Source organism: Salmo trutta, chromosome 2 (assembly GCF_901001165.1).
Source record: "Salmo trutta chromosome 2, fSalTru1.1, whole genome shotgun sequence".
Lineage (NCBI taxonomy): Eukaryota > Metazoa > Chordata > Actinopteri > Salmoniformes > Salmonidae > Salmo > Salmo trutta.
The window spans coordinates 57,477,402-57,496,278 of record NC_042958.1 but is presented as its reverse complement, the minus strand read 5'-3'; positions in this window follow the sequence as shown (position 1 = coordinate 57,496,278).

The following is an 18,877-nucleotide window of genomic DNA, read 5'->3' as shown; positions in this document are numbered from 1 at the left end:
CCTTGAGCAAGGCGCTTAACCCTAATTGCTCCTGTAAATCAATCTGGATAAGAGCATCTGCTAAATAATGTAAATGTAAAATTAAACCAGTCGGGTGCAGAGCGGGAGTTTTCCTGTTTCATCTGAACCATCATCCGGACAACAGTGTGACTAGTCCCTCCATCAGTCCCTGCTGGCTGACAGAATGACCCATACTGACCCATACTACACTAGGTTCTCTGGGATCCCTACTGTGGGAGCCAAGGCCTTATCTCTGCTGCTGGCCCTCTGAGAGAGGCCTTATCTAGGCTACTACTGTATTACAGTAGTAGAGTAGTGGTCACACCGATCAGATAATACACAGATAATATGTGGCTTATACCTGAGATCTACATGAAGTGGGTAGTGGGTGGAGTTAGGCATCAGATCAAATCAGATCGTAATCATGTCAGACCCTGTAACTCATTAGAATATTGACCCAAACTGTCACTGTGAAGCCAGCTCACACGGTAGCCACAGTGTACACTCATTAGATTAGCCTGTCCACAACACCGACTGACGTCCCAGAGTATCCCTTACCAGAGGGCACAGAGGTTGCATGCCGAGAGTTCCAAAACAGCAAGTATGCTACAGGTCACCTAAACCATACACAATGAATAACATGAGAGTTCAGTATGGTTAAGAAGTTGCTCTGCAATTCAACACAACACCTTTGAGAGTCTGAGCACATTGCTACAGTTGGCTATTTCAGGACAGACTATTTAAAAGCAAGGAAACATACTTGTGGAACAAACCACCCTAGGGAATATCAAACAAATATGATATCCAAACAACATAAAACTGTGACAACTTGTAGCTGAGAGGTTATGATAGGTCCACCTGGCCCAGAAATATACATGTGCCAAGTGGGTAGTGGGATAGAAGCTGTTACTGGACGGGGCCTTCGTCTTTGGAAGTTAGGGTGTCACAGAGCAAAGCAAATTAACAGTGTCCTCTAGTGGTCACAGCCGGTACAGCGGACAGACTGACAGTTCAGCTCCTGTTAAATGGGGATTTTCTCCTATATTTGACAGGGAATTAATTCACCAATGAACTCGATTAGCTCAGTAATGTTGAAGGATGCTTTGATATAAAGGGCAGGAGGAATTATACTTGGTTGGATGCCCAGTGCTGAGTGTTGATGCCGTTTCTTTTACAGCATATTTTTCATTATGCAAATATTTGACATGAAAGTGGATTATGTAAAGTAAGGCTGTGAAACTGGTGCCCTGTACTTAGAGTTCATGGAAACACATAGATGTACAGTATCATGTTTATACTCCCTCCTTCTGTATCTAAAGCAGATAGCCCAAACTACAAAAAAACCATACACTAACATTAATCAAACTTCTACAACCTACACCCCAAAATATTTACATTTCTGGCTCTATTTCATGTCATGGTGTGGGTAGGCGTCAGTGTCAGTCTGATCTCAGATCTGTTCAGTGGTTTCCACTACCTCTTTCCTCCAGCCTCCAACACACAGGCTGCGTACCAAATGGCACCCTATCCTTATTTACTGCACTACTTTTGACCAGGGCCCATAGAGCAGTATGGGGACAGAGAGAGGAGGAAGAGAGAGTGCACTATACTGTAGGGAATAGGATGCCATTTTGGATGCACTCGCAGGAAACAAGAGCCATCTCACCTCAGCTGGTTCTGATCAGATTGACTGTAGACAGCTTGAAATGCTAAATAAATCACAATAAATAGCTGTGGGCCCTTTGGAATCCCCCCATTGGCTTGGCTGGCTGGCGGGGGTGGGTGGGTGGGTGTTGTGGACACTAGCATTGCGTGTTCATGGAATACCTTCCTTCCTTCCTGTCTGTCTCTGTGTCTGTCTGTTCTCGTCATGTTCAAAACAGCACCGGCCTGGACTTCCTGCTTGGGGGCCGGACACTTTGAAGAGGCGGACTGAGATTGTTCCCCAGAGGGTTCTCAGGATCAGCCTGGGCCAACAAATAGCCCAACAGGGAACACCCTCACTTGGTCAAACACTTTTTAAAATTTAAACACTAACAAACACCCGGGGTTGTGTTTCCACCCCACGAGACCATGCAGGGGCAGAGCTGGCCAAGCTCCCGTGCCAATGCCCTCAGTGCAGGTTTCCTGCTATGCTGTAATTCTGTGCACAGACAGAATTACACACACACACACACACACACACACACACACACACACACACACACACACACACACACACACACACACACACACACACACACACACACACACACACACACTCTCTCTCTCTCTCCTCCTCCCACACCCAATAATCCCCTCCTTCATGCTTTACTGTAGCAACAGAACATGCCATATTTTAATTTTTATATCTCCACATCTGAGTGCTGTGTAAAGGGGCCGCTGTGTCAGAGTTGCAGCATCCTGTTGGTGTCTCTGTGGACTTGGGTCTGTGTGTCTCCTGCTCTGTGCAGACAGTCAGTGATTCACTTTAGTGGTCTAGTTTTTCTATCTACTGAGACAGGAAGAGCGTGTAAAAGCTTTCTCTTCTCTAGTTCAGGTGGAGATAGTGTCCTTCTTTAGGTCCTTTACGTCCAGAAGGTGTTTGACGCTGAAGGGAAGGAGATTACTGGATATGCATTTCTTCTACCTGATTGGATGTTAGGTTGTTGCGTGCCTTTAGGTGATTTTCTGTTTGAAAATACTGCATGTGTCAAATACCTAATTCGATACAAATCAAACCAAATCAAATGTTATTTGTCACATGCACCGAATACAACAGGTGTAGACCTTACAGTGAAATGCTTACTTACAAGCCCTTAACCATCAATGTAGTTTTAAGAAAAATAAGTGTTAAGTAAAAAAAAAGATAAGGAAAAAAGGAAAAAAAATAAGAAAAATTTGAAAAATAACAAATAATTAAAGAGCAGCAGTAAAATAACAGTAGCAAGGCTATATACAGGGGGTACCGGTACAGATTCAATTTGTGGGGGGCACAGGTTATTTGAGGTAATATGTATATGTAGGTAGAGGTAAAGTGACTATGCATAGATTATAAACAGAGTAGCAGCTGCGTAAAAGAGGGGGTGGGACAATGTAAATAGTCCGGGTAGCCATTTGATTAGCTGTTCAGGAGTCTTATGGCTTGGGAGTAGAAGCTGTTAAGAAGCCTTTTGGACCTAGACTTGGCGCTCCGGTACCGTTTGCCATGCGGTTGCAGAGAGAACAGTCTATGACTAGGGAGGCTGGAGTATTTGACAATTTTTAGTGCCTTCCTCTGACACCGCCTGGTATAGAGTTAGGATGCTCTCGATGGTGCAGCTGTAGAACTTTTTGAGGATCTGAGGACCCATGCCAAATCTTTTCAGTCTCCTGAGGGGGAATAGGCTTTGTCGTGCCCTCTTCATGACTGTCTTGGTGTGTTTGGACCATGATAGTTTGTTGGTGATGTGGACACCAAGGAACTTGAAGCTCTCAACCTGCTCCACTACAGCCCTGTCGATGAGAATGGGGGCGTGCTTGGTCCTCCTTTTCCGGTAGTCCACAATCATCTCCTTTGTCTTGATCACGTTCAGGGAGAGGTTGTTATCTTGGCACCACAAGACCAGGTCTCTGACCTCCACCCTAAAGGCTGTCTCATCGTTGTCGGTGATCAGGCCTACCACTGTTGTGTCATCGGCAAACTTAATAACGGTGTTGAAGTCGTTCCTTACCATGCAGTCATGGGTGAAGAGGGGACTGAGCACGCACCCCCGAGGGGCCCCCGCGTTGAGGATCAGCGTGGCAGATGTGTTGTTACCAACCCTTACCACTTGGGGGTTGCCAGTCAGGAAGCCTAGGATCCAGTTGCAGATGGAGGTGTTAAGTCCCAGTGTCCTTAGCCTAGTGATGAGCTTTGAGGGCATTATGGTGTTGAACGCTGAACTGTAATCAATGAATCGCATTCTCTCGTAGGTGTTCCTTTTGTCTAGGTGGGTGTGGAGTGCAATAGAGATTGCATCGTCTGTGGATCTGTTGGGGCGGTTTGCAAATTGGAGTGGGTCTAGGGTTTCTGGGATAATGGTTTTGATGTAAGCCATGACCAGCCTTTCAAAACACTTAATGGCTACAGACGTGAGTGCTACGGGTCGGTTGTCATTTAGGCAGGTTACCTTAGGGTTCTTGGGCACAGGGACTATGGTGGTCTGCTTGAAACATGTTGGTATTACAGACTCAGTCAGGGACAGGTTGAAAATGTCAGTGAAGACACTTGTCAGTTAGTCAGCGTGTGATCGGAGTACACGTCCTGGTAATCCGTCTGGCCCTGCAGCCTTGTGAATGTTGACCTGTTTAAAGGTCTTACTCACATCCGAGAGTGTGATCACGAAGTCGTTCGGAACAGCTGAAGCTCTCATGCATGCTTCAGTGTTGCTTACCTCGAAGTGCGCAGAGAAGTAATTTTTCTCGTCTGGTAGGCTCGTGTCACTGGGCAGCTCACGACTGTGCTTCCCTTTGTAGTCTGTAATAGTTTGCAAGCCCTGCCACATCCTACGAACTTCGGAGCCGGTGTAGTACGATTCAATCTTAGTCCTGTATTGATGCTTTGTCTGTTTGATGGTTCGTCAGAGGGCATAGCAGGATTTCTTATAAGCATCCGGGTTAGAGTCCTGCTCCTTGAAGCGGCAGCTCTACCCTTTAGCTCAGTGCGGATGTTGCCTGTAATTCATGGCTTCTGGTTGGGGTATGTACGTACGGTCACTGTGGGGACGACATCATTGATGCACTTATTGATGAAGCCAGTGACTGATGTGGTGTACTCCTCAATGCCATCGGAAGAATCCCGGAACATATTACAGTCTGTGCTAGCAAAACGGTCCTGTAGCTTAGCATCTGCGTCATCTGACCATTTCTGTATTGAGAAAGTCACTGGTGCTTCCTGCTTTAGTTTTTGCTTGTAAGCAGGAATCAGGAGGATAGATTTATGGTAAGATTTGCCAAATTGAGGGTGAGGGAGATCTTTGTACCTGTCTCTGTGTGTGGAGTAAAGGTGGTCTAGAGTGTGTTTTCCCTCTGGTTACACATTTAACATGCTGGTAGAAATGAGTTAAAAGGAATTTAAGTTTCCCTGCCCAATAGGAGCACCGCCTCTGGGTGAACGTTTTCCTGTTTTCTTATGGCCTTATACAGCCCACTGAATGCGGTCTTAGTGCCAGCATCGGTTTGTGGAGGTAAATAGACAGCTACGAAAAATATAGATGAAAACTCTTGGTAAATAGTGTGGTCTTCAGCTTTACATGAGATACTCTACCTCAGGCGAGCAAAACCTTGAGACTTTTTTGTGCACCAGCTGTTGTTTACAAATATACACAGACCACCACCCCTTGTCTTACCAGAGGCAGCTGTTCTATCTTGCCGTTGCAGCAAAAACCCAGCCAGGTGTATGTTATCCATGTCGTTGTTCAGCCTCGACTCGGTGAAACATAAGATATTACAGTTTTTAATTTAATTTTCCGTTGGTATGATATTCGTGATCATTGCTTGTCCATTTTGTTATCCAATGATTGTACATTGGCTAATAGGACTGATGGTAGAGGCAGATTACCCACTCGCCGTCGGATCTTTACAAGGCACCCCGACCTATGTCCCCGATATCTCTGTCTCTTCTTAATGGGAATAACTGGGATTTGGGCCTTGTCGGGTGTCTGAAGTAAATCCTTTGCATCCGACTCGTTATAGAAAAAATCTTTGTCCAGTACGGTGTGAGCAATCGCTGTTCTGATATCCAGAAGCTCTTTGTGGTCGTAAGAGAAGGTGGCAGAAACATTATGCTGTTACAAATAACATGAAAAAACACACACAATAACACAATTAGTTAGGAGTCCGTAAAACGGCAGCCAGCTCCTCCGGCGCCATATACTGTATGCATTGGATTGTTTCATCTCTCAATTGTCTCTCTCAATTCTCTCTCTCATTTCTGTCAATTCTCTCTCTTTCAATTCTCTCTCTTTCAATTCTCTCTCTCTCTCTCTCTCTCTCTCTCTCTCTCTCTCTCTCACACACACACACACACACACACACACACACACACACACACACACACACACACACACACACACACACACACACACACACACACACACACACACACTCTCTTTCTCTCTCTCAATTCGCTCTTTCAATTCTCTCTCTCTCTCTCAATTTCTCTCTAAATGCTCTCTCACTCAATTCTTTCTCTCTCTCCTTCTCATCTCGGATAAAATCTGAAAGTACATTTTTTTCTAATGCATCATCAATATCTCTTGGATTCAGATGACATTTTTTGACTATGTTACATTAGTTATGCTTTTTTTGTCTACTTACAATGGCTGACAAACAGAGTGCTGGGTACTGTTTTAAGATGGCCTTGATGCCTTGTTGTTTAATAAAAAGTTCTCTCTCTTTTTCAGTCTTTTTCATTTGGTCTTGTAGGGAACTTATGTTCGGTCTCTTTTTTTAGCACTCCTCCTGCATCTTTTCAACATGTAACTTCTGACTGAAGGACTCCTCACCAGTCTCAGTCTGAAAATCAAATATAAATATGGATCAAATATGTTTACATACAGCATCAAACACCATCAAAGCCTATAGAAAAATGCAAAATGTGCCGTATTCACAAAGCATCTCAGAGTTCTGATCTAGGGTCAGGTCCTCACCTGTCCCCACCTGTCCATACAATCTTATTTATGATCTTAAAAACTGTTCCGGGATCAGCAGTTTGACTTTGACACACTGAATGTGGGCAATTATTTGTATGTGGTGACTTTGGCTATTTTAATCGGGTCTTCATTTTTGGTGTAATTTGGGCTTATTTTTTTCTCTTCTGCATTTCCTGTACTTGTGCAACGTGAGCAAGCGGCTGCCATTGTTTTTTGTATTTTTTCTTTATAATGCCATGCCATGATAAAAATGTGGAGAGGAGAAATGTCATGATGGATTATCGGGACTGAGGTCAGAGGAGCAGACTAGAGACGGTCTTGTTATGCTCCTGGAAATGTGATGGTTTAACAATGCGAGAAGAAAATATGCAAGCCAGAACATTATGGTCTGGGTAGGCACAATTGTGTAAAAAGGTTATTAGTGTGAATTAATATGAGTAGAAAAACTGAAGAATTCTTGCATATCACTTCCCTGTCTGGTCTCTCAACGAGGGGTACTTTTGAATGTGCGCTGTGCACACATCCATGTATTGCCGGTTAGTGGGTCACCTAATAAAGCAAACGAGAAACATACAACATTACATTTAGACTAACAATTGTGTTTGTAATCCAAATGCCATTGATTGATGGCGTTAATTATCATCAAGTAAAGGTTGAGTATGTGCTATGCTATCAGCTGCAGTGATTATGACAACTGTATGGAGAAGAGTACGCACACACAAAAAGCATTATGATTTATAATTGAGGAACTTACATCATTAACATTAAGCTAAGATCAGTGTACTACATAACTATACTCACCAAGTGTAGGTACAGATGAATTCGAACAACACCTGCACAATCTGAGACCTCACTTCGAGCGCACAGTAGGGCGATGGAAATCATTAAAAAAAATCCCCCGTTTTAATTTTAATACGGCTGGAAATTCTGGAAGTCTAAACACAGGTGGCCAGACTCTTTGGCTGATTGATGTGTCCTGTTGCTGGCCAGTTGATATGTCATGCTGAAGGCCAATTGGTGTCCGATTTTGCTGGGCTGTTTGCTGCAGCTGTGAACTAACAATAATACAGTTATTTTGTGCTTTCAGGCTCAGAAAGAAACAAAAAGAGGATTCATTTTGTGAAGTTGATTCGAACTTTGGTTATTGGAATGAGTTGATCCACCATTCTTTGGTCCAGTGACATCAATGTCTCTCTATCAATTTGGTGTCAGTGTTCTGGTTAGTGCATATCAGAATAGAAACAAAAGTGTGTTGTGCTTAATAAGTTAATAAATCAATACATTTTCACTAACTGTAATCCAGTGGCAGAGTAGAATTGACACTCTTCCGCCTGGGACCCTGTATCCATCTAACCCATGGAAATCCATCTCCTCACCAGGCCTTATAGCAATCCATTGTTGACTGTGTTGAACCATGTATGCGTGGCGATGGCTGTTGAAACTGGCTAGTAGTAGTACTTTAACTCACAAGCACCAAGGAAACTGTATATTCCACACACTTCCATAAACACAGGTATGTCTTCTGAATGAGTGTTGATGACCAGATAGTCTCCTACGTTGTAATACGCGTTGTTCACTGTAATGGACTTTGTCTTGGTGACAGTTTTTGCTCTGATGGCTTCTCCGAATCTGGCACTTAATACTGCATGGTCAGAGTTTGGAAGTGCATGCAGTGGGATGTCTCTTGTCCGCATGGTGTCTTGTTGTGTTGCCAAGGCAGCTGTTGTTGGTTTCCTCCCAGCATTGTCTAAGCTGATGTCTTTTTGTCAGGGTCTTCGTTATATTTTAGAAGTTTCACACAACTGCTGAGAGTCTCTTGAAATATTGGTGTTTTGCTTCCACACCGCATGGTGGACTGGTGGATCAACGGTCCGTAGGCAAGTAGCAGGCTGGGGTAGTGGACAAGGTAGTGTATCTTTGGGATTGTCTTCCCTGGAAACAGCTTCTGGAAGAGAGCTTTAAATTCAGTGATTTTTTTCTGCCAGATATGGGATCCAGGATCTTTCTAAAATTGGGGCCAAGATGATGTTGGATATCTCTCGAAGCAGGAGGTAGAGAATCCAAGCACTGCCATTTTGTATTTGGCTACCAATCATTTAGGGGAATAAATGGAAAAGTGTAAATCTTTCTGATGCACTTCCGGATAGATGGCCATTCTTCCTTAGGACTCACTCGGATAGTGGCACACGTTTAGAAGACACATCTTGTTTGCCATAAAATAGTTAATCTGGGCAAGAGTCATTTGCTTCTCTTGAACCAGTTGTTGCAGCACTAGTCTGAGCGCTGTTGATATGATGCCCTCATGAAGGTCATGCAATACGTCTGGTGGAAATAGGTAATTGGAGAAGGCACATGATTCAGCTGAGAGAAGCAACAGGCTTTTTGATGCCATACATCGATGCATTGTCTGGATTTTCTTCCGCAGCCTGCATATGGTACTTGTAGTTGTCTTTGTACCGCATGGTGAATTCCTCTTCAGTGATTTTTTTTGTAAATGTCCCCCTTGGTAGTCAAGCAGAGGCGACAAATGCGACCAGAGGAAACGTTTTGCTCAACCCCGTAACTGCATGTGAGGAGAGAATATTTGCTGAGATTGTTTTGATTGTGCCTCGGAAGCTTTTGTTTTTTCACCATTGCACGATAACTTCACACCCTGGGTTTCCAATTCCTGGATGTCACTTATTAAAGGCTTGAATACTTGTTTTTGAATGAGGCGGTGTGGAGAGGTATATGATTTGTAGTTGGGAAGTACCTCATCTAAAGTACACTGCGGTCAATTTGTGCTTGCCTTTTTAATGAACCCACTGGATTGACAACTTCAAATTCATCTACACAGAACTCAGTGGAGGCTGCTGAGGGGAGAACAGCTCATAATAATGGCCGGAACGGAGCCAAAGGAATGGCATCAAACACCTGGAAACCATGTTGTTGGTGCTGACATCTTCAGGACAGGAATACCGGTTTACTTAACGGAGGAATAAACACACATGTTCATCATTGGTGTTTTAACCAGAACGGGGGAAAATGCACTTTATTTATTTTCGCACATGCGCAGTCATACATCTCTCATAGGGCATGACTGTACCAGTGTAAGAACACAACTCAACAACATATTAGTCCACATGCCAACACATGTGTTTGATGTATGTGATACCATTCCACTGATTCCGCTCCAGTCATTATCACAAACCCATTCTCCCCAATTATGGTACCACCAACCTCCTGTGATAAACTGCAGACGGAGGCTCTGCTTTGTTAGGGTGGGATTTGATTTGAACAATTCACCGTTAGTAAAGTCTATCCAAATTTGATCATTATGTGGCTTTTGGTCTTGATTCAAGGTGGCCCAGACCTCTTCATTACTTCTTTTTTTTTTGCAGTATGCTGACCAATGGGATGTATTGAAATGACCTTGTTTTATTATCTTCTTTGTTGCTCAGGGGCACTTCATTTGGCCTGACCGTGCCCAATTCTCCCACACAGTAATGCTCCAGCATACACTATCTAATGCATTCCTCAAATACTGCAGAGTTTTTAAGCAAGTCCCTGAGATTGTCATTTTCATTCAAATGTATTTGCTTATTTGTAAGGTGGAACCTGAAGGCATCACTGTACAATGCTAATCTGTACCGTAGCTGGGATGCAGTGTTCTTCCCTGATTTTCAAAATAATAAAACAGATATTCTTTTTGAGGACTTCAATTAGCTGCTCAGTGTTGATGTCTGTGGCTTGAACATGTTCAGCCTCTGGCAGACTCTCTACATCATTCAAGCCATCTTCAATGGGATCAGTTCCAGTCTCAAATTCATCATGAGGGCAATTCTCATCTAAGTTGGCGCTTAAAAGCTCTCTGTGGTTTCGGTAGATGTGTGACCGATAGGGGCTGAAACATCTCTTTGTTTTCCCACACCCATTAAGTCCACATTTAATTAGAAAATGTGTTTCATGCTGATGATAGAGGCCAAGATATGTGAGTAGTCTGGACACAGAGAAAGTATGTTTGTTGCTATGCGGACAATTGAATAGACGTGGCATTCTTCAGACAGATTGTGAACCTTGATGGGATGGAATCATGGAGATCATTGGTACTCAGCCACTTGCATACATCATCAAGGGATCAGTCTTCCACAGCCACACTCGAATTCAAGTTGACACTAAAAGCAAAAGTGAAATGTATTAGTATTGAGACTAAAACAAAACCTATCCCACTCGTTCCAGACCTTTCTGTCACATCTGCTCCCGCTCTTTCCTCCCCCTGGCGCTTGAGGGCGCCAGGTTGCCCTGCATCACACACTCCTGCCATCCATCACGCACACCTGCCTTCCCTCGTCACGCACATCAGCGTTATTGGACTCACCTGGACTCACTTATAGGTGATAAGTGAGTCCAGGTGAGTCCAATAACACTGATGCGTTCATTTCCTCCCCTATATTTGTCAGTTCCCAAGCTCTGTTCCCCGCTGCTGCATTGATTGTCTTCTGTCTGTATTATTAGTTTGCTGACGCTGTTCCTGTCCGTCTTTATTAAATGTTTTACTCCCCGTACCTGCTTCGTCTCTCCAGCGTCAACACGTGACACTCCTCCTAATTTGTATTTATGGTTGATCCATAACGAAGCAGATCTTGTCAGGAAAGGTGAAGATGTCCCTCTTTTATCTGACCCCATATTTCTTTGTATGGGACATTATGGGATTCTGCAGTCCCACATTTAAGTGTTCGCTCAGATAATATGATGCTCCAAATGGAGAATTAAGGTCTTCTTCCATGTCAACCCAAATTGGCCTATTAGAGTTCTCAATAAAGAGAGCCTATTTGGGCAGTTATAAAGGCATCTTGATATAATTACAAGTATTTTCCTGTAATCTAGCTAGCTTAATCCTCACAATTTTAAACTGGAGATGAATTTTGTTCAAATATACAGGATGTAAAATAAACGTTTCCCTTCCCCTAAGAAAAAATGTATCTTCTCACATACAAAAGAAGACAAAATGACAGACATTCACCATTCAGTTAGTATTGGAAAAGACAAAGGAATTACACAGAAGACACACTAATCACACTGTATTGATTGTATCATGACACAAGGCGAAACCCAGATGCAGACACAGGAGGCAGATGGTTGGAGTCTTACAATATTTATTAATCCAAAGGGGGAAGGCAAGAGAATGGTCATAGACAAGCAAAAGGGTCAAAACCAGTTCAGAGTACAATAGGGACTGAACGGCAGGCAGATTCAAGGTCAGGGCAGGCAGGATGATCAGGCAGGTGGGAAAGTAGTCCAGAGTCAGGCAGGGGTCAAAACCAGGAGGACTATCAAAAAGAGAAAAGCTAAAGGAGTACAGGGAAAACATGCTGGTTGACTTGACTAAACATACAAGACGAAGTGGCACAGAGAGACAGGAAACACAGGGATAAATACACTGGGGAAAACAAGCGACACCTGGAGGGGGTGGAGACAATAACGAGGACAGGGGAAACTGATCAGGGTGTGACAGATTGATTGACTGTAAATTGGGCGGCCGGCAGTGTGAGCAGGACCAGCGGTGTCGTTTGACTTAGCAAACGAGGATTGGATGTCATCAACCTTCTTTTCAAAATGGTTGACGAAGTCATCCGCAGAGAGGGAGGAGGGGGGGGAGGAGGATTCAGGAGGGAGGAGAAGGTAGCAAAGAGCTTCCTAGGGTTAGAGGCAGATGCTTGGAATTTATAGTGGTAGAAAGTGGCTTTAGCATCGGAGACAGAAGAGGAAAATGTAGAGAGGAGGGAGTGAAAGGATGCCAGGTCCGCAGGGAGGCGAGTTTTCCTCCATTTCTGCTCGGCTGCCCGGAGCCCTGTTCTGTGAGCTCGCAGTGAGTCGTCGAGCCACGGAGCATGAGGGGAGGACCGAGCCGGCCTGGAGGATAGGGGACAGAGAAAATCAAAGGATGCAGAAAGGGAGGAGAGGAGGGTTGAGGAGGCAGAATCAGGAGATAGGTTGGAGAAGGTTTGAGCAGAGGGAAGAGATGATAGGATGGAAGAGGAGAGAGTAGCGGGAGAGAGAGAGCGAAGGTTGGGACGGCGCAATACCATCCGAGTAGGGGCAGAGTGAGAAGTGTTGGATGAGAGTGAGAGGGAAAAGGATACAAGGTAGTGGTCGGAGACTTGGAGGGGAGTTGCAATGAGATTAGTGGAAGAACAGCATCTAGTAAAGATGAGGTCAAGCGTATTGCCTGCCTTGTGAGTAGGGGGGGAAGGTGAGAGGGTGAGGTCAAAAGAGGAGAGGAGTGGAAAGAAGGAGGCAGAGAGGAATGAGTCAAAGGTAGACGTGGGGAGGTTAAAGTCACCCAGAACTGTGAGAGGTGAGCCATCCTCAGGAAAGGAACTTATCAAGGCGTCAAGCTCATTGATGAACTCTCCAAGGGAACCTGGAGGGCGATAAATGATATCGGTTATGGGCGGAGCAGTTGCCGTATCAGGCTGTGATACAGCCCGACAGGATGCTCTCGATTGTGCATCTGTAAAAGTTTGTGAGTGTTTTTGGTGACAAGCCACATTTCTTCAGCCTCCTGAGGTTGAAAAGGCGCTGTTGTGCCTTCTTCACCACGCTGTCTGTGTGGGTGGACCATTTCAGTTTGTCCGTGATGTGTATGCCGAGGAACTTAAAACTTTCCACCCTCTCCACTACTGTCCCGTCGATGTGGATGGGGGGTTGCTCCCTCTGCTGTTTCCTGAAGTCCACGATCATCTCCTTTGTTTTGTTGACGTTGAGTGTGAGGTTATTTTCCTGACACCACACTCCGAGGGCCCTCACCTCCTCCCTGTAGGCCGTCTCGTCATTGTTGGTAATCAAGCATACCACTGTAATGTCGTCTGCAAACTTGATGATTGAGTTGGAGGCGTGCATGGCCACGCAGTCGTGGGTGAACAGGGAGTACAGGGCTGAGAACGCACCCTTGTGGGGCCCCAGTGTTGAGGATCAGCGGGGTGGAAATGTTGTTTCCTACCATCACCACCTGGGGGCGGCCCGTCAGAAAGTCCAGGACCCAGTTGCACATGCTTAATGACAAGTTTGGAGGGTACTATGGTGTTAAATGCTGAGCTGATTGACTGTAATTGATTGACTGTAAATACATTCATTCACCATTCAGTTAGTATTGGAAAATACAAAGGAATTACACAGAGCACACAATAATCACACTGCAAATACATCCAAAGACTTTCTAGAGGCTAACCTGTTTGTAGATCCATAGTGAACTTTAAACATCCTCTTGCTTTGATCTAAAATACAGAGGACAGAACAGGCCGCCCCAATACACCAACCTGAAAGACATCAATTAGACACAAACACAACATAAACAACATGAGCATTCAATATCAAATGCATCTAACTAATCTGATCAGTTTCATGTATTCTTCTTTTTGTCAAATTTAACATAACCTAAGTGTGTGTGTGTGTATGTGTGTGTGTGTGTGTCTTACCTGTTTGTGGAGGTTGATCTATTTCTCTATCAGAGCTCATATCTCCCAAACTTTCCACCACTTATTAACTGGACAGGGGCAGGATAAGCCAGGTACTAAAGGGATGGACTAAAGGGAGGAGGATGGAAGGAGACGGTGAGAGAGTATATCATTGGTTTAAATGAGGACAAACATTTTTCAATATTGAATCTAGCTAGCTAGCTAGCTAAAGTTAGCTAATGTTACTATAACTTTAACTAGCTAGCTACATTGGTACCCCCTGTATATAGCCTCATTATTGTTATTTTATTGTGTTACTTATTTTTTAATTTATTTATTTAGTAAATATTTAAACGGCATTGTTGGTGAAGGGCTTGTATGTAAGAATTTGACGGTAAAGTACACCTGTTGTATTCAGCGCATGTGACAAATAAAATGTGATTTGATTTGATTGATAGCTAAAGTTAGCTAAAACGTACCAACACTTATTCAACAATTACCAGCTAACAATACAGGCTATGTAGCTTGGCTAGCTGATGAAAAACGAACAGTATATTACATTATGTATTGTTTTTTAGTTATTTGATAGTAGTTTGATGAATTATTATCTTAGCTAGCGAACAGCTCGTGTTCACTCACCTTTCACGTCGATCCGTTGCACGTCATCTCTTATCTGTCGCCTCTCTCTAACCATCTGCGCTCTTCCCAATTCCAGTTGTCTTTTGACCAATATTCTCAATTTGAATTATACAAAGGAGCACCCTTTACCCACTTGCACACTGCTGGTTCCAAAACAAACCCATCTTTTGAAAAGGGTTACTCAAAGCAGCCCTTAAGTCTACAAAGGTTAAAAAAAAGGAACTGATGGCGGAGTATAGGTATTTTTAAGGTGTTTTTTTTAACCTTAAATGATCCTGAAGGATCCTCCAGGAACCTTTTCTATTTAGAGTGTACGATAGGCCAATAATCCTGTACATTGATATAGTAGCCATGTTGTGACTGAAGTTTTAACACAGTACAGCGTCTTCGATCAGTTCTTTTTTAAAGGCACCTCTCTTGAAGGATGTACTGCATGTTATTGATGAGTCTCAACGTTTTCCCTCTAGTTATTACAGAAGATGGAACAAGAACAGCAGCACTGTTTGCATAACATTTGATTTGGGAAAGACATTCGAATCTGAAAATTGGATGAGAGCCATAGAAATGGTCAAAGTAATTTTCTATATGATGAGAGCATCCATAACAGTCACATGTATACAGAGGAACATGCTATAGTGGATTGACATGAAGGAGTTTCACACAGTCAGCTGTAATATGTTCTCCACAGTCAAACATACATGGGGACATGATAAAGCCATACAGTACAGTCAGGAGCGGAAATCCCGGGGGGGACGGGGAGGACACGACCCCCCCATCCTGGGAAAAATATGATTTGTCCCCCCCAAACATAACTATGTAATTTAAATAATATTAATAATACGCAATGGAAGCAATTGTGCTGATTATAGACACTTAATAGCGCGTTTTTAAGTTTCAAAAGATTGCGACCCCCCCACCCTTTGCCTCACAATGGTTTGATCCACTGCCAGTTTCTTAGTTGGCAAGCTAACAGAGGGGTCGTATCTACTGTCTGAAAGGCACTCAACGAACGTAACTGACGTGAGGTTAATCCAGTCAATCGCGCACACACACTAGCTGAATATGCAGAGCTAGCGCGCAAATATTAACTATTAAGCTAGCTAGTACCTATTCCATTTATGTGGCCTCGTCAAAGATGGAATCTTTGCTATCATCAATTTATTCCAAGATCAGCATGCAGATGATGTAAGTTAGTGCTTCAAAGTCCCTGTGATAAGGTTAGCAATAAACTGACGTCCAAACTGAACAGAACTACACTCTCTTCTACCATTGTCTTAAATATATTTAATGGTCTCGTTGCAAAAGCTAAATTGTCGCAAGGGAACTTTTATTTTTTTATTTTATTTAACCCGGGTAGCAAAGATTATAGCAAACACCACTGAAACGGAATTGGTGCTCGCTAGCTTTGCAAATTCAGCTATTGTTGGAAGCCAGCCAATATGAAACAAACTATTAAAATTACAAAAGGTTGCAGCATATGTTGTGTAAATGGTGAACTCATACAGCTGTCAACTCTTGTCATTTTAATCCGTTTCACATTTGCTAGCTACCTTTTAGATCGAAGCCCAAATAGAATGATAAAAGATAAGATGATAGAAGCCCATCTCCTACTGTAAATAACCTACACACTGTGTGTGTGTGTAGCCAGCCAGCCAGCCAGCCAGCCAGGTAGAAAAATGGCAGAAAAATAAAAGACAGACATCAGAGTATTTTTCAGTACACCAAAACGCAAAGTAAGAACCCTAGTAGCCTAATATCTCAAAGACTAGTTTATAAAATGTTCATAAGAAAGAAATGAAATTCTAATTGAAATGTTTCACAATGATGTCATTGGGCAGAGCAGGCAACAGATGGCACACAGACAGCAGAGTTGGGGACAGATATGCAGGGACAGACTGGCAGAGACAGGGAGTCTCAGGTAAGTTTGTTGAGTCTTTGTTTGGCAACATTATGAAAGGTTCTCAATTTTTTTGACTTGTAAAATAGGAAAATGCCATGGATACCCCCACTCTCAACTTAAACTGGTGACTGAACTAAGATTTGTTAAAGGCAATGGTATTGCTGTTGTGATTAGTTGTGTAGTTTTGGGTACCGGTAGTTAGGAGTACGGCAAACACCTTATTTCTTTGGTTCCTCAATATACATTTACCATATTACAATGTAGGCTATGTGTTACAGCATTACTTTTGGTGTCCCCCTCAGGAATTGCTCTTGAGAAAATTTCACTATAATTGTCCCCTCCAAAGTTGATATCAGATTTTCGCCCCTGAGTACAGTACACGACCAGGCAAAAGAAAAATCTACATTTTGCCCACTGACGCCTTTACGATGATGGATACAGTACAAGCTGGAACACCAGTGAGTCACCCCTCAATCAAAATAAGGAGGTGAGAGGAGCAGAGAAAAAAAGTGAAGGGAGGAAAGAAATTCCAGATGTCAACAGTAAAGTTTGTCCAACTCCGGTCTGTGGCCACAGGAGCTTTGTGTACCTGGCCCTGCTAAAGCCATTACCCGTCTCCTGTACACTGCGGAGGGAAGCACACAACAAAACCAGAGAATTCTCGGAAGCCTTTCAATCAGTCCCTCCTCTGTCTCTCATTGGAGCTCTGCACCAGGCTTCTTCTCCCTTCTTCCCTTCTCTCCCCCAGCCATGTGAACCACTGCTAATTTGACAGGGAGGTGTGTGAGAGAGAGAAAGAGAGAGAGAGCGAGAGAGAGAGAGAGAGAGAGAGAGAAGGGGGGAGAGAGAGAGAGAGAGAGAGAGAGAGAGAGAGAGAGAGAGAGAGAAAGAAAGAGACAGACAGAGAGAGTTGTGTGTGCATGTATCACAGAGTAGAGGTGGGAAACCTGGGAATTGGCAGGAACTCTAGATCTGTGCCTGCATGGGTCTCGGGCGTGCTGTTGTTGTTGGGAATCTGACTGAAGTTTTAACACAGTACAGTATCTACGATCAGTTCTTTTTTTAAAGGCACCTTTCTCAAAGGATGTACTGCATGTTACTGTTGTTGATGAGTCTCAAAGTTTTCCTTCTAGTTCTTCCAATGGTCTTGCTCCCAGTCTCACCACAGAACCCACCTGTCAAGTTGGAGACATGGTCATCATAGTCACTTTAAACTGAAATGAACCAGATCCCTGCTGTGGAGGAGACCGTAATGCTTTCTATGGTTTCTCTAATCTATCTAGTCCAACAGGCGCCCCTGTGGATTGCCCATACAAAAATGTTGCAATCACAGAAAGAGCGACAACCACAAAGAGGCAAGATATAAAAATACATGTTCATGACTCATTCTGCCTGCCAAAGACATGACTGGATATGTCCCTTTCTTTCAGACTAATAGTTTACTAGCCTATACAAGTACACACAGACCTTTCTTCCTTGAACTGTGGTAATGGTTGTCAATTGATATTTAAGTATTATTTACAGTGCACGATAATGACAAAAAACATACATACCAAAACACAAGGCCGTCAGAATTACTGTAACGTGGTATTACATGACTTCAGATATTAGACATGACTGCCCTCTCCTGGAAAACTAAAGAACTAAACGTATCAAACTTTAGGAAATGGGCCAACTAAATCTAAACACACATTCAATCCACCACTGTTGTTGAATAATCTGTCATTTAAGTTTGTGATTAAATGTAAATTGATACTGTAAATAGTTAAAAATAACAATACTGATTGACTGATACTGTACAGTAAATAGTAAGACAAAATAACTGATTAAAGTATTTAATGAGGATAAAAATCATGATACATTTTGAACATGGGAAACTTTTGGGAAACATTTTTTAACTGTAGTGCGTTTGCGTGTGTACTTGCGTGTGTGTGCGCATGTGCGCATGTGCGATAGCAATATCATACTTACCCAAAAACATTCACAAAGCACACAGTGCTACATTCAACAACCCCACATCAGGCATACTTCCGCAATGATTTTTATAAAAAATTTTAATTTCACCTTTATTTAACCAGGTAGGCCAGTTGAGAACAAGTTCTCATTTTACAACTGCGACCTGGCCAAGATAAAGCAAAGCAGTGCGACACAAACAACAACACAGAGCTACACATGGAATAAACAAACGTACGGTCAATAACACAATAGAAAAATCTATGTACAGTGTGTGCAAATGTAGTAAGGTTAGG